Below are 16499 nucleotides of genomic sequence, written 5' to 3'. Positions count from 1 at the left end.
GGTGGGAAACTGAAAGGCTAAAAAAACCCACCAGACAATATTATTGACTATTAATATTTATCATCTTACAGCAATATACTTTGCATTGACACAAGGGTCAACAGTGTTTGAAAAAGGAACTCGGGCAGACCATTTAGCCCCTTGAGCCTGCTCCATTATTCAGTCAAACAATGGCTGATCAGTCACATCCTATACACTGCACTCACTCTACTCCCATAGCCTATGATTTCCTTAGTGCCCAGGAATTTATCACATCGATCTTGAACATGCTCAACCACTGACTATCCTACACTCTCTGGAGTACAGCATTATGAAATGTCCTCCTGCTCGAGGCAGAGATGGCTCCTGGTGGAACTGGTCACCTCTTTCATGTTGAAACAATGACATTAGATCTCGACTTTCTGTTCACTGGAAACAAACTCTAGACCTCCATCCAGGCCAGCCCAGTCAGTGTTGTATACAGCCACAAACCATAAGACAGAGCTACAGGAGTTGGCCATTTGGCGTATTCTGGATAAGTGACTAACAACCTGAGCAACTAGGCTCAACATCAAATTGGTGAATCAGTTTCAGCAAGCAAGGTCTGGAATGCAGATGCCAAGGTTACCACAGGTCGGAAACCAACAAAGACCAGCCCAGACTCGTCTTACATATTGAGCTGAGGTAACCAACCTTAACAACAACAACAGAGTCATTATGACCTGAAACCCTAAGTTGTTCTCAGGCAGAATAGGGAGGGGTGTTATATTTGTGTATTCCCTAGTTTCCCTGGAGGCCATTCCCTCAGTGAAGACTGGACCGACGAAGACTCACCTTTCTACCAAGAAGACCCTGAATGCTGTGTTGATGAAGCGAGGTGAATTCAATCCAACCAAGTTCACCAGAACATGTGGTACATGTTGTTGTCAGGCAGTCAATCTGGTTTGGAAAGTGTTAATTCAATTTGTGTAAGCATACTTTTATTAAAATACTCAAGTTAAAGAAACAAAAAGTTTGATCCGAGGTGCTTTGTTGTCTCGTAGTGTATGAGCACCCGTGTGACTGCGTTTTCTGAATAATAAACTAATCTAAGTGTCTGTACAGAATATTCCAAAGACAACACCCTCAGGCCTGCTCTGCCTTTCAACAGGATCATGACTGATCTGACATTCCTCACATCCACGTTCCTGCCCTCTCCTCGCACCCGTTGATTCCCTAACTAATCAAGAATCCGTTGATTTATCCCAGCTCTAAATATACACAAGGCCATCAGGTCACTTACTGTACAAAGGAGGCCATTCTGCCCATCTAATGTGTATAAAGAGCACTCTGGTCAGTCACATTCTCCTCTGTCCCAACAAGTTTATTTCCCTCAAGTATTCATCTAATTTCCTTCCAAACTCATCAATCCCTCTATTACCACCAATCTCAAAGCAGAAAGTTCCATGTCATTACCACTCACTGCATAAGAAATTCCTCCTCACATTCCCCCGGTGTTTAATTGTCTAACACATTAAAGACCATGTACACAAAACTGAAAAAGTAAGAATGCCACCTTACAGAATCCGAGGATATTGCTGAGTTAAGATCAGTGCAGCTCCATGATGTTGTCTTCAGAAATGCTACTGTCATAGAAACTAACAATTCAACAATCAGCTTTCCTTCATTAATTCATTGCTAGTTTGTCTAGTTCTGAAGAAGGCTCACTGAACTCAAAATGCCATCTGTTTTTCTCTCTCCAGACCTGCTGAGTTTCTCCAGCAATTTCTGTTTTTGTTTGTTTCAGATCTCTAGCATCCACAGTTCTTTGTTTCATTTGATTGCCTTATTTTTATTCATTACCCATCAGTAACTTAGCATTTCAGTTCGTGATCTATCTTGTATCAGTTGGCTCTGTTAGGATTCTGAGCTGGAGAATAAAGTCTGGAGTCTGGAAGCTTCTGTCCAGGACTCCAAGGCTGACATTTCAGTCTTGCTGTGTTGCAAAAAAGTAGTGCTGTCTGAGTGAAAGATCAAAATTAAGGAACAGTCTCATATTTGTCCCTCACTAACAATATCTACGTTGCTAGTTAGCTGACTCACTGGTGGGTGTGCGCAAATTGGTGTCAAGCTCCTTTCTCCCATCGCAGTTTTATTTCATTCATATTAGAAAATCAATTTAGTTATTAACAGCTTCATTCAATAAAATCACCTGGTGAATTAAATATTGAAAAGCTTAAAAAAGATATGAAAACTGGTCATTGCTGGGTCCTTTTAGTCAGGTGTAAAACTGCCCCCTTTAAACACAAGCAGCAGGTCATGAGCAATATTTGCAAAGAATTGAAAATCACTCCCTCCTGTTGTTTCATTGTAAAGACATAGTGAGACATGAGCCATCGTACAGGTCAGACACTGCCCCTAAAACCGACAAAACTGGAACTGAGAAGTAACTTTATTAGTAAACTTTGTCTCTGAAATAATAATTCTCAGAGACAGATATGAGTTTGTGTCAAATACCAAAGACATGCAAATTGCTATTGTCATTATTGGATTATAAACCATGGAAAAGCAACAAGCCGCAGCTCAAGGTCTGCTGGGAGACACCGTGACATTATGGTTTTTAATCACAGTACAAAATGGTTTCTCTTCATAAACCGGGTCCACCAAAAAGGATTAGCTTTGAAGCCTGTACAGTGTCATTTTTTTTTGTTGGTTTTACATCAGCAATTTGGATAAATCCTCAAAGGAACAGAGAGTCCATTCTGTGCATTTTCATTGCGGTTACATGCGAGTCATACCGCATACAAACACAGACCCCTCAGTCCAACTAGTCCATGCTGACCATAATCCCAAACTAAACTAATCCCACTCTGCACGCGCTTGGCCCATATCCCTCTAAACATTTCATATTCACTTATTTATCCAAACTGCCTTTTAAACATTGTAAGTGTACCCACATCCACCATTTCCTCTGGCCATTCATTCCACACATGAACCACTCTTGGCATCAAAAGAGTTGCCCCTCACTTCCACCATTCAATACAATCATGGCTGATTTCACCTCAGCCCCAATTCCACTTTCCTGCCCACTCTCCATAACACTTTAACCCATTATTCATTAAAAAAAATCTGTCCATCTTCTCCTTAAATTTACTTAATGTCCAAACGATCCACCACACTCTAGGGTAGTGAAATTCACAGATTCATGACCCTTTGAGAGAATAAATTTCCACTCATCTCTGTTTTAAGTCTACCGTCCCCAATACTAAAACTATGACCTCTCATTCTCGATTGCCCAACATGAGGAACCATCCTCTCTACGTCTATTTTGTCAATCCCCTGGAGCATCTGATATACCTCAATTAGAATTCCTCACATTCTTTATAATGACTCTGAATTTGTTCTTTCTTGATGTCATGTTGTGATACTAGAGTAGGAGATTGGTAGGAATGCAGCACACACACACCAGGGAGGTGGGTCAACTTGACAGCACATGTTCATGCGTGCAGCCACAGGCAGCTGAACAGCCACTTCAATGTTGAGCTGGTCTATGATTCTATGAACAAGTGGGTCTGTACCCAGGGCCTGTTTGACTTCAGCAGTGAGCAGGTTTGTGGTACAAGGAGCTTTGACCTATTAGGTAAAGATTGTAAGCTAATACATGCACAGCGTGTGGTTCTGCAGTAGTGTCCCTCTAAGTTAGCACGTGCAGGTTCAAATCCTACTGCCCCAAAAATGATAAAACATCTGAACAGTTTCATTAAAAATATAGTTGTGAGTTGCAGGATGTACATTAAAAAAAATTAGCCAAAGTTTGGGACAGATGTTTACACAAGATTGATTATTGCGTGAGTATATATGATAGTTGCGAGTCTCTCTTAATCATAGCAACATGGTTATTATGATTAAAATTGGAAAGCTGCATTTACCCAGAATAAGAAGAGAATGTCAACTCTTAGACCCTGAATCTAAATAAGATTGAAGAAATGGATTTAATTTTGCTAAAAAGAAATGAGATGGGATTAACATTTCATTCACTCAAATGTGTGGTTGGGTGATTTACTTTTCCTTATGGTCTGGTATGTCACTTTCACCAGTGATGGAGACAGCAACATAATAATTTGTTATCATAGTTTCAGGCTTGGATTTCAAGTTAGCCACCCACTTAACAATTAGAACACTTTGGAGACAGCAAACACGCAATTAATTTGGAACTCCTACCAATTACAATTTGAAACCGTGATGTCAGCAGCAGGGTTTCCAGAACAACCACAAACATTATTGTAAAAGCAAAGAACTGTTACAGCAGAAAATAGGGAAGTAAAATTATAAGAGATACATGTTTGTTAAAGAAATACTGTAAGGCGTGGACAGAACAGGCTTTGCTGCTGCTCTCAGTTGTACCTAAGCCTTGGCATAAACCTTACAGATTGTTCTTCAAAAGGTTCCTTCATACAGCATTTAAGACAGTCTGACCTTTGCGGTCCCTAACCATTCCTAGTTTTCAATTCTGTGGATTGTCCTCAGCTGTTTGCACAATAACTGTGTGCCTTTCCACCACACACCAGTGGGATGGTAAGTAGAACCAAACAAATCAATTGGTCAGATCAATTACTGCTGCACTCCCCCCTTCCACCACCCCACACCCTTAAGAAGCTGCTGTTTCCACCTTGCTTTATCCCATCTGCTGTTAATGTGATTTATTGCTTTATGAAGGAGAATGACTGGTCTTGACAGTTTGGCAAATTGCAGCATAAATCTCTCTCTCATACAGGAACTACTGAGGTATTTTTATTATCTTGCCTTGTCATGAAGCATTTTTAAGAAAATTATGCTGTATAGTATAAGGCACATTGCGTCTAGCAGTCAGAAGACAATAAACAAACCCAGTTACAACTCTCCCGCTGTACGTGAAACCGGTTATAAGAAACCTTTGAGCTATGAGTAAACACAATGTGATTATGTATGCATTGTTATTCTCCTGTCCCTGTCCCATTCCTTCTCACCACAACTTTGCCTGAAGGCCTGGGGCAGAGTTACAGGTGTGCAAGCATCTGATCTTCAAGTCCCTCACAGGGAGGGACAGAGTGCCACACGAGGGATGCCGACTCAGTGGAGACGGTTGAACAACAACGGAAATAGACAATTGGAGCTTGGGGGGGGGGGAGGAAAGGATTCGACAAGAAACTGGGAAATGCAGCTTGCTAGATCCACAGGCAAGGTGTTGGAAATATCTGACTGGAGATGAACAAGACAGGACTGTGGATTTTAGTGCTCTCACAGGATTGCATTTGAGGATAATAAGAATGACATCCATTATAATGAATTTGGGAGTGCTGTAATTGAACACAGATTGGAGATTACCTTGGGATGTGTATGACTCAGTCACTGAGCACATGCCACATTTATCACTGAATACTTGATGCATTATCTTAAAATAGTCTTTCAAAGGAGGTCACTTCTCCCAAAATCAGTCAAACTGTTGCAGCACAGGGATCTTGGTTTCAATCACCCAGTAATGCACTACATCAGGATATAGGTTTGCTCTCAGAGGTGGAAGGACCTTGTAGCTCAGCAAGCAAATCTGCATCCAGAACCTTAACCCGAGCTACAAATCTTCTCAAAACACAACATCTACCCCACTAGGCAACAGAAACACAAACTCTTTGTACAATCACAAATTTCTGCATGTGCTGGAAGTCCCCCTGTAAACATCTTTCCTCTAGATTGATACAGACAAAAAAAAGGTGTTCTTGCTGCCAAATAAACCTGACATATTTACTCCAGATCATCTTATTCAAAATAAAATGTCAGTTAATCCCATTGCTGTATTCTATCGAATATTCTAAGAGAGACAACACAAAAGTAATGACTAAACAGACAGCTACAGACTCTGTACACAGTCCACAAAACCCAGGAACAGATGTAGTCCATTCAGCCCTTGAGTCTGCTCTACCATTCAATGTGATTGTGGCTGATCTAATAATCCTTGACTCCACTTTCCTGCCTTTTCCCTATTTCCTTTCCAGATTAAAAATCTGTTCATCTTCAACTCGACTACACTCAATGAGCCAACCTTCACCTCACTTTGTAGTAAAGAATTCCACAGATTTACAACTCTCTGACAGACCAAATTCCTCCTTCTCTCTGTTTTAAATGGGCAATCCCTTACTTCGAGATTATGCCGTCCAGTGCTTCATTCTCCCTCAAGAGGAATACTCCTCTCATTTATTGAATGCCACCTTCCAGTCAACGCTCATCAAAATCCAGAGACATAATTCCCAGAGCAGATAAGAAACAGGGAATATGACATTACAATTTTAAATTCACAGGGATCCCTGGTGTTATTGATCACTAGAGATCTCCAACGTTAAAGCATAGAGAGCTCTAGTCTGTGAGACTGCCTTGTGCTGTGAGTGACAGCACTCACAAGATAAAGATCAGGATTCCTGTGACTTTCTAGAAAGCTGTTCTGAGTCACAGGAAATATAAAAATACACATTTTAAAATCTGATTGGAGGAATCTTTTTTTGGATTAACCAAGAAAATCATATTACCAAATACAGTCAAAAGAAGGATCAGTTTTGAATTCATTCAGTACAGTTCAGCATCAGACCATCTCTATTGTGTTCCTCTTTGTGGATTACATTATTTTAAACACAGACTGTCTTAGAGGAGAGAATATTTCAAAAAATAAAGCCAAAACAAATCATGGAAAGCCCCAACTGTTTGACGCTGTCACGTTGCAGTGTACAATGTGTACGGAGGCAGCTCCACACATACACAGCCAGACACTGGGCTGAAGTAGTTCTGCACAGAAATGGTCTATTGTGTAACAGCCGACATTCCTCTCTCGGATAGTTAAAAGAAAAGGCTGCAGACAAGTATACATGAACGGACACTTCGAGAGCTGTGTCACAAAAAAGCTACTGCATCCAGCCCTGACTCTAATACAAAGGGAAATAAATGCTTATACACATTATAGGTCTCACTCACAAACCTCTGCAGGTCTTTGTTTAATAGCTAACTGCCATACCTTATAAAGAAAAGAATCCCTGGAGTGAATGCAGATGTGTTCCCTCTGTCTCTGTCTCCCTGAGGAAGTCTAGCAAGCGCCTTGCTTTCTCCTGAAGCCTGTACCTTATGTAGGCTGCTTCGTGCCTACTGTTCACCGGTCTTATTACTGTTAAAAGACCAGGGCTGGGGAGCTTTGAAAACGTTGATTAAGGTTGGGTCACGTGAGGCTTCAGTGTCAAACAGCATTTCACGGAGTTAGACTGCCTTCAGACTGACTCCACCCTCCAGCTTTCCTTTCCCCACTCTCTTCAAATTTAATTCATATTGCAAGAGGAAATCAAAGGGATTGTGTGTGTCCCAGGGGCAATGCAATGGGCTGGAGATCATTTTGCACAGACACAGAACGAGTTATTGATGATGGGTCATGTTTATGTATAAAAACTGTGGTTAGGCGAAAGTCCTTTTGTACTTCTGACGAGGGGATTTATGATCGGTAGAGATTGCAAAATGTTTCAGTTGCGTAGTTTAAGACACTCCTGACAGTAACCAATGCCATTTTAAGTTGAGAGACTCCTGATGTAGTTAGCAACCCTCTCTGTGGAGCTCTTTGTAACATAAAGCTTCTACAATATGTCTGTTTCTCTGCTGCCAGATGGGCCTCTGGCCAACATTTACGCTTCAGCTGAATACATAATCATTTCCAAACTCTAACTCCAGGGCTCCATCATATTGCAGACAATATGATGAGGACGGTAGGATACATCCGTGTTCACTCTCTGATCGCTCCAGATCAGTTTTATTTTCTATTTCAGCCATTGGATGGTACTGCTAAGCAGGTCAGATTGCAGTGGGAAATCTGGTTTGATAGACCAAAGGTTTTATTTTTGCAGCCTCATTATTGTGGTGGTTAGTTACTGAAGATATCCAGATTAGAGTGGCTCATAGGGCTTTTTGCCCGAAACATTGATTCTCCTGCTCCTCGGATGCTGCCTGACCTGCTGTGCTTTTCCAGCACCACTCTAATCTTGACTCTAATCTCCAGCATCTGCAGTACCCACATCCGCCCACTGAAGATACCCATGAGTGACTGCTAATTCCTGAACAAATGTACGCAAGTTTATTTTACAAAAGAAAGCTAAATACAGTCATAGAGTCATAGAGATGTACAACATGGAAAAGATCCTTCTGCCCAACTCATCCATGCCAACCAGGTATCCTAAATTAATCTTGTCACATTTGCCAGCATTTGGCCCATATCCCTCCAAACCCTTCCTATTCATATACCCATTCCAAATGCCACTTAAATATTGCAATTGTACCAGCCTCCACCACTTCCTCTGGCAGCTCATTCCATACACGTACCACCCTCTGCGTGAAAATGTTGTCCCTTAGGTCCCTTTTATATCATTCCCCTCTCACCCTAAACCTATGCCTCTAGTTTTGGACTCTCCCCACTCCTGGGAAAAGTCCTTGTCTATTTACTCTATCCATGCCCCTCATGATTTTATAAACCTCTTGGTCACCTCTCAACCTCCAACAGTCCAGGGAAAATAGTCCCAGCCTATTCAGCCTCTCCCTGTAGTTCAAACCCTTCAACCCTGGCAACATCCTTGTCCATGACAGATTAGAAAAATTTGAACATATTTGGCAAAAAGATGGATTCAGCCTTGCTCCCCACAATATCCCTTACAGATACTTAATCCTGCTGCAGCATCACACCCAACTTAACCCTTTGCTTTATTAGTTAACTGTTGCTTTCCAGGTTTAATGGCCTAGGAATTTCTTTCCATTCCTGAGGACCTGGATTATTTTCAAGTCAAGGAGACTTCTGCAAAAGCTCACCAACCTCTAAATTTCACAAACTAAAATCTCCCAATCTGGAGACTTCTACACAACTGATAGACTGCACTTCTGCTCAGATAACACCGTCTTTTTGAACTGAAACTTGATTTTTTTGAAGTAAACACAAATTATTAGAGGTCCCTGACCATTTGTTTTTCTGCATGTTATAAACTTCAGCATTGTTACCATGTCATCTATTAACTCACAAATATCCTGCTGGGTGCTTAACATAAGTCTCATGCTATCTTGGAAATTATGCCTTTGGTTTACTGTTCCAAACTACTTTCTGACCTCTTAAAAAGAAAGTTACTTTTATAGAACTGAAATCATCGATCTGTTTTACCTCTTCTTTAATATACAAATTCCCAAATTATAATAAAATGCAAAAAAAACATGATGATGTATTGGTAAGGAAAGTTGAACATTATGAGGGTAAATATGTTAAAAACATTAATAATTAAATGCAAAAGCTATAGAACAGATTCCACTTTAAGGACATTTATAAACACGATGGCTTGAATAACCATTCTTTTTCACACAAAGCATAGGCCAAATACTCCAATCGGTCAGTAATTAATCTCTAAATGTTTAAATGATATATGGTTGAGTAGGTTTACAGAGCTACAGGGGAAAGAATAGAGGAGTGGGATCAATCTGAGAGCCCACTGAATGACCAGGCTGGGCAGAATTGGCTAAGTGACTTCCTGTTCTGTATCATCTTCTGATTAATTATGATAGCTACGCTATGAGCTAATAGCATGTTTTCCAAATTCTCCCATCGGATTTAAGGACAAGGACAACTGTAACTTTGAACATGGGCAGACAAAGCTACTGAGTTGGTAACTTTATCATTTCAGTCATGACTCATTCCCCGAACTTGGAGTACACATTATGTGTAAGGCAGCAGTGTGAACATCCTCAATCTGTCTACAGCCAATGTAGGCAACCACACTGCCCTCACTGAGATGAGCAAGTCACCCACCGTCTTCCCAGACCATAGGACTGTCTCACATTAGAGAGAGCTGGCTGGTGGTGGTTTAACCTGAGGGTCACCACTCTCCAGGTGAGGGGAGAGGTTGAGAAGGAGAGCCCTTCCCGGTAACCTCAGCCAGTGCAGGAATTGGACCCCAATACTATTGGTGTCACTCTCCATCACAAACCAGCCATGCGGCCAACTGAGCTAACCAATTCCCAGATAAGCAAAAATTGAAGGAAGGAATGTAACACTGATGTATGGTTTTTTTTAGAAAAGTCTTTCAAAGGAGACAGTATTCCTTATAAAAAGAATCTTCTACCATTCCTAGTCAGTGAGGGCTCAGGAAACCTGGTTTGGTAGCTCACCATTTTTATAAATAAGGAGACGGAAACTCCAGCTTGCTACGAGTCATCCAATTGGTCAGTCACTGCTCCTCCCATTCCCATAGCCAGATCTGAAAATGGATGCTTCTTTCAGATGCAGCTTTTTAAAACGTTATGTACTTCTTATGGTCAACGGCTCTTTGAGTTTTTACGCATAACGGTCTCAGCATAACATTGTATCAGCTGAAAGAATAGTTGGAATTTTTAAGTACAGGTGATAAAACAAGCTGTGAAATAAAACAGGGGGATTGAGTTTAAGAGCTGTGAGATCTTGTTGCAGCTCTATAAAACTTTGGTTAGACGGCACTTGGAATACTGCGTCCAGTTCTGGTCGCCCTATTATAGGAAAGATGTGGATGCTTTGGAGAGGGTTCAGAGGAGGTTTACCAGGATGCTGCCTGGAGTGGAGGGCTTATCTTACGAAGAGAGGTTGATTGAGCTCGGACTTTTATCATTGGAAAAAAGAAGGAAGAGAGGGGACCTGATTGAGGTGTACAAGATAATGAGAGGTATAGATAGAGTTGATAGCCAGAGACTATTTCCCAGGGCAGAAATTGCTAACACGAGGGGTCATAGTTTTAAGCTGTTTGGCAGAAAGTATAGAGGGAATGTCAGAGGCGGGTTCTTTATGAGACCATGGAATGAGTTGCCAGCAGCAGTTGTGGAAGCGAGGTCACTGGGGATATTTAAGAGACTGCACATGGTCACAGTAATTTGAGAGTTCGTACATTAGGTTTACCTCACATGAGGATCAATGGTCGGCACAACATCGTGGGCTGAAGGGCCTGTTCTGTGCTGTACTGTTCTATGTTCTATGTTTTAAAACAAGGAACTGCAGATGTTAGAGATTTGAAACAAATGAAAACAGAAATTGCTGGAGAAACTCAGCAGGTCTGGCAGCACCTGTGGAGAGAGAAACAAAGTTAACCTTTCGGGTCCAGTGACTCTTCATCAGAACTGAAAGGTGGCATTTCTGCTGAGGAGAAAGTTGAGAGTTGTTGGGGGGGGCGGTGGTGGTGGTGGTGGGGGTGGGGGGCAGGGGGAGCGGGGGGCAGGGAGGAGGTGGGCAGATAGATGGTGACAGAGCCCAGAGAGAGAGGTATGCAAGGGGTAGGCAGACAAGGGGATTTTTGAGATAGGTCAGGACATAAGAGAAGCAGATAAAGTGATAATGAGAGCTACGGGTAGCAGAGAATGAATAGGCTGTGTTAAAAGTCATAACAGGACTGGGTGTGAAGGTGGGGAAAAAGTATGAAAAGAATGGAATCAATGTTGAGTCTAGACGCTACAGGATCTCCAAGTGGAACTAATGTTGCTGTATTTCCAGCTGCAGCAAGCCTGAGACAGCAATGTTGGCATGGAAACAGGGTGCTGTGTTGAAGTGGCAGGCAATGGGAAGCTGAGGGTCATTTTTATTGACAGAACGTGGGTGTTCTGCAAAGTGATCTCCTGGTCTGTATTTCGTTTGCCCAGTGTAGAGGAGACCACATTGGGAGCAGTGAGCGCAGCAGACTAGATTGTGGGGAGTGCAGGTAAAATGCTGTTTCACCTGGTGTGTCTGGGCCCTTGGATACTGAGGAGGGAGGGAAATGGGCAGTAGCAGGGGAAGGTGCTGTGGGGCTGTGGGAGGGTGTTGGGAGTGAAGGAAGAGTAGACCATGATGTCTTGGTGAGAACGGTCCCTGCAAAAGGCTGACAAGGGAAGGAAGGGAAATATGTGTCTGGTGGTGGCATGGTGGAAGTGTGACTGATGATCCTTTGGATATGGATGCTGGTAGGTGGGGGCAAGGGGTATCTTATTGCTGTGGTGGGAAGGGGAGGGGGGGTGTGACGGCAAAAGTGTGAGAGATGGGTCAATCCTGGCCAAGGGCCCTGTCAACTACGGTGCTAGAGAATCCTTGGTTGAGGAAGAAGGTGGACATTTCGGAATGGGAACTGAGAGTGTGAATAGGGTCTTTACAGGAGGCAGACTGTGAAGATGTGTAGTCAAGTTATCTGTGGGAGTCGAAGGATTTGTAGTCGATATTAGTGGTCAGCCTAATCCCAGAAATGGAAACAGAGATGTTGAGGAAGGGAAGGGAGGAGTCAGAGATGGACCGGGTGAAAGTGAGGGCAGGCTAGAAATTGGAAACAAAATGATAAACCTTTCCAATTCCAGACGAGACAGAGAAGCAGCACCAATAAGGTCATTTATATTGAAGAAAGAATTGTGGGTGTGAGCCAAAATAGGACCTGAACAAGGAATGTCTCACACACTCCATAAAGAGACAGGCAGGGCCCATGCGGATACCCATGACCACCCCTCTGACCTGAGGAAAGTGAGAGGAGTTACAATAGAAGTTGTTCAGGGTGAGGATGGGTTCAGCCCAGATGGAGGATGGTGGTGGTGGGTGGGGACGGTTTAGGCCTTTGCTTCAGGAAGCAAGGGAGACCCCTGAGACCGTCCTGATGGGGGAGGGATGTGGAAAGGACTTGTATGTCAATGGTAAAGAGGAGGTGGCTGGTGCCCACAAACTGTCCAAATTTCCAACTTACAAAGTTTCCAGTTTGCTTTCAGCACGGCCTACCCATTCTCACCCACTCTCAGTTCTCATTATTACTTCTTCAGCTACTCTTCTGTCCTAATCTACTATCAATAATCCCCGTGTTTATCTATCCCTTTCATTTCTCTCTCTCTGTCTGCGCTCTGTTACATCTCCACCTATCTGTTCACCTTTCCCATACACACATGCCCCAACCTCAGCTTTGCCACTTTTTCTCAGAGTGGCTGTCAGTTCTGATGAAGAGTCACCAGACTCAAAATGTTAACTCTGCTTTCTCTCCACAGATGCTGACTGACCTGCTGAGTTTCTCCAGCAATTTCCGTCTGGCTGGGTCTGTGAAGAGAAACTGTAAAGTAATGGGAGGAATTACAAACTAATTTAATGTAGGAAATGGCGTAAAACCATTTTATTGATATCTAACATTGAACATATTTTCCATCGGAATATTGAAATAGGAGCAGGAGTAGGCCATTCGGCCCTTCGAGCCTGCTGCACTGTTCAATCTGATCACAGCTGATCATCCAACTCAGTCCCCTATTCCCACTTCCTCCTCAGACTCTTTCACCTGAAGAACTTCTTGAAAACATTCAATGTTGTGGCCAACCACTTTCTGTGGCCAAGCGGAGGTGGGTACAGCAGATGCTGGAGATGAGAGTCAAGTTTGGAGTGGTGCTGGAAAAGCACAGCAGGTCAGGCAGCATTGGAGGAGCAGGAAAATCGACATTTCAAGCAAAAGTCCTTTATCAGGATTGTACTTTCCGTGGCAGAGAATGCCACAGCTCAACTCTCTCTGAATGAAGACACTTCTCACGGAAAGGACTTCCTGAAGAAAATAAACTGAATGAAAAACTCCAAAGAAGAGTCATACTGAACATGAAACATTAACCCTGTTTCTCTTTCCAATGTGCTGCCAGACCCGCTGAGTTTCTCCAGCAATTTATTTTTATCTGAGAAGGAAAAGATACCCGTTCCCAAGTAAATGATTCCTGGATACCAGAGAAACCTCGATTATCCGAAGGACATGGGTGGGAAGTATTTCATTCGGTTAACCAAATTCTGGATAATCGAATACCGGATAACATAGTTTAGCCAAGCATCAGGACCTTGCAATCTTGCTGGATAATCCGATACTCGGATAATCGAGGTTCCTCTGTATTCCCGATCAATTTAGTCAGAACATTAACAGTTTTATTGATGCAGCATACGTGAATCATAGAAATTTCTGTCTCAGGCTGAGGCCATTAGGCCCATCTTGTATGTCCCTACTGAGAAAAAAAGGTCATGCAGCCTTTGGGCAATCTGCATTCCATAAGACCATAAGGCAGAGGAGGGAAGTATGGCCATTTGGCCCATTGAGTCCACTCTGCCATTTAATTATGGCTAATGGGCAATTCAACTCCATTTACCCATGCTCTCCCCGTAGCCCTTAATTCCTTGCAAGATCAAGAATTTATCAATCTCTGCCTTGAAGACATCTAACGTCCCGGTCTCCACTGTGCTCCTTGACAATGAATTCCACAGGCCCACCACTCTCTGGCTAAAGAAGTGTTTCCTCATTTCTGTTCTAAATTGACCCCTCTAATTCTAAGGCTGCGCCCATGTGTGTCCTAGTCTCCCCACCTAACAGAAACAAATCCCTAGCATCCACCCTTTCTAGGCCATGTATTATCTTGTAAGTTTCTATTAGATCTCCCCTCGACCTTCTAAACTCTAATGAATACAATCCCAGGATCCTCAACTGTTCATTGTAATGTAAGCCTACCATTCCAGGGATCATCCTTGTGAATTAGGAAAAAGTGAGGACTGCAGATGCTGGAGACCAGAGTTGAAAAATGTGGTACTGGAAAAACAGGGCAGGACCGGCAGCATCTGAGGAGCAGGACAATCGACGTTTCGGGCATAAGAAGGGCTTATGTTCGAAACGTTGATTCTCCTGCTCCTCAGATGCTGCCTGTCCTGCTGTCTTTTTCCAGCACCACATTTTTCAATTTATCCGTGTGAATCTCCACTGGACATGTGCCGGAGCCAGCGTGTCCTTCCTGAGGAGTGGTGCCCAAAATTGGACAGAGTATTCTAAATGGGTATTCTAACTAGAGCTTTATCAAGTCTCAGAAGTACATTGCTGCTTTTATATTCTAACCCTCTTGAGATAAATGACAACATTACATTTGCTTTCTTAATCAAGGACTGAATCTGCAAGTCAACTTTTAGAGAATCCTGCACTAGCACTCCCAGATCCCTTTGTACTTTGGCTTTATGAATTTTCTCACCATTTAGAAAATAGTCCATGCCTGTGTTCTTCTTTCCAAAGTGCAAGAGCTCGCATTTGCTCACGTTGAATTTCTTCAGCCATTTCCTGGACCACTGTCCTAAATTATTTAAACCTTTCTACAGCCTCCCCACCTCCTCACTACTACCTGCCTGTCCACCTAACTTCATATCATTGGCGAACTTCACCAGAATACCCCCAGTCCCTTCATCCAGATCATTAATATATAAAGGGAACAGTTGTGCCCCAGCACTGAACCCTGCGGGACACCGCTCGTCACCGGCTGCCATTTCGAAAAAGAAGCTTTTATTCCAACCCTCTGCCTTCTGTCAGACAGCCAATCCTCAATCCATACCAGTAGCTCACCTCAAACACCATGAGCCCTTACCTTACTCAGCAGCCTCCCGTGAGGCACCTTATCAAAGGCCTTTTGGAAGTCTAGATAGATATCATCCACTGAGTTTCCCTGGTCTAACTCAATTGTTACATTTTCAAAGAATTCTAACAGGTTTGTCAGGCATGACCTCTCCTTACCAAATCCATGCCGACTTGTTCTAATCCGACCCTGAGCTTCCAAGAATTTAGAAATCTCATCCTCAATCTGTTATTGAAGAGTTGCTAAGTTATTATTAAACCCTTCCACCCACAGACATCCCAGTGGAGATAGATAAAGATGGGTAGGTTTTTAATCTCCCAGGGAATCGAAGGATATGAGGTATGAAGGTGGAGTTGATGTTCACAATCGTTCTGAACGGTGAAGCAAGGTCAATGGGCCTAATGGTCTATTCCTGCTTCTATCTCTCATTTTCGATGCTGGCAATTATAAATGGACAGTTAATTCCCTGTAGAATAAAAAGGCTGCCTCCGATAACCATCAGCAACCAGTTACTGATGCCCCACAGTGCTGTGCACTTTGCTCCTTACTATACTCCCTGTACAGGAGAAAGTGAGGACTGCAGATGCTGGAGATCAGAGCTGAAAATGTATTGCTGGAAAAGCACAGCAGGTCAGGCGGCATCCAAGGAGCAGGAGAATCGACGTTTCGGGCATGAGCCCTTCTTCAAGAATGAGGAGAGTGTGCCAAGCAAGCTAAGATAAAAGGCTAAGGTGAGGGTGATAGGCCGGAGTGGGGTGGGGGCGGAGAGGTCAGGAAGAAGATTGCGGGTTGGGAAGGTGGTGCTGAGTTCAAGGGTTGGGGCTGAGACAAGGCGGGGGGAGGGGAAATGAGGAAACTGGAGAAATCTGATTTCATCCCTTGTGGTTGGAGGGTTCCTAAGCAGAAGATGAGGCGCTCTTCCTCCAGCCATCGTGTTGCTATGGTCTGGCGATGGAGGAGTCCAAGGACCTGCATGTCTTTGGTGGAGTGGGAGGGGGAGTTGAAGTGTTGAGCCACGGGGTGGTTGGGTTGGTTGGTCCGGGTGTCCCAGAGGTGTTCTCTGAAACGTTCCGCAAGTAGGCGGCCTGTCTCCCCAATATAGAGGAGGCCACATTGGGTGCAGCGGATGCAGTAAA

At 43.2% G+C, this 16499-nt stretch overlaps 1 protein-coding gene across 2 annotated transcripts in view; it reads right to left on the bottom strand.

Moving 5' to 3' along the window:
* Window positions 1-16499, bottom strand: part of fam107b (family with sequence similarity 107 member B) — a 156440-nt gene that overhangs the window by 101203 nt on the left and 38738 nt on the right. Inside the window, exon 1 of one of the 2 annotated variants that reach the window (XM_060842606.1) lies at window positions 6995-7168. The exons of the other annotated variant lie outside the window; for it this stretch is intronic. The gene's annotated coding sequence lies outside the window, so the exon portion shown is untranslated. Of the gene's footprint in view, window positions 1-6994; window positions 7169-16499 lie in introns of those variants that run through there. 2 annotated transcript variants of the gene reach the window in all.

This window comes from Hemiscyllium ocellatum, chromosome 23 (assembly GCF_020745735.1).
Source record: "Hemiscyllium ocellatum isolate sHemOce1 chromosome 23, sHemOce1.pat.X.cur, whole genome shotgun sequence".
Classification (NCBI taxonomy): Eukaryota; Metazoa; Chordata; class Chondrichthyes; order Orectolobiformes; family Hemiscylliidae; genus Hemiscyllium; species Hemiscyllium ocellatum.
The sequence above is the reverse complement of the archived record's forward strand: the minus strand, read 5'-3'. Positions and strand labels throughout refer to the sequence as shown.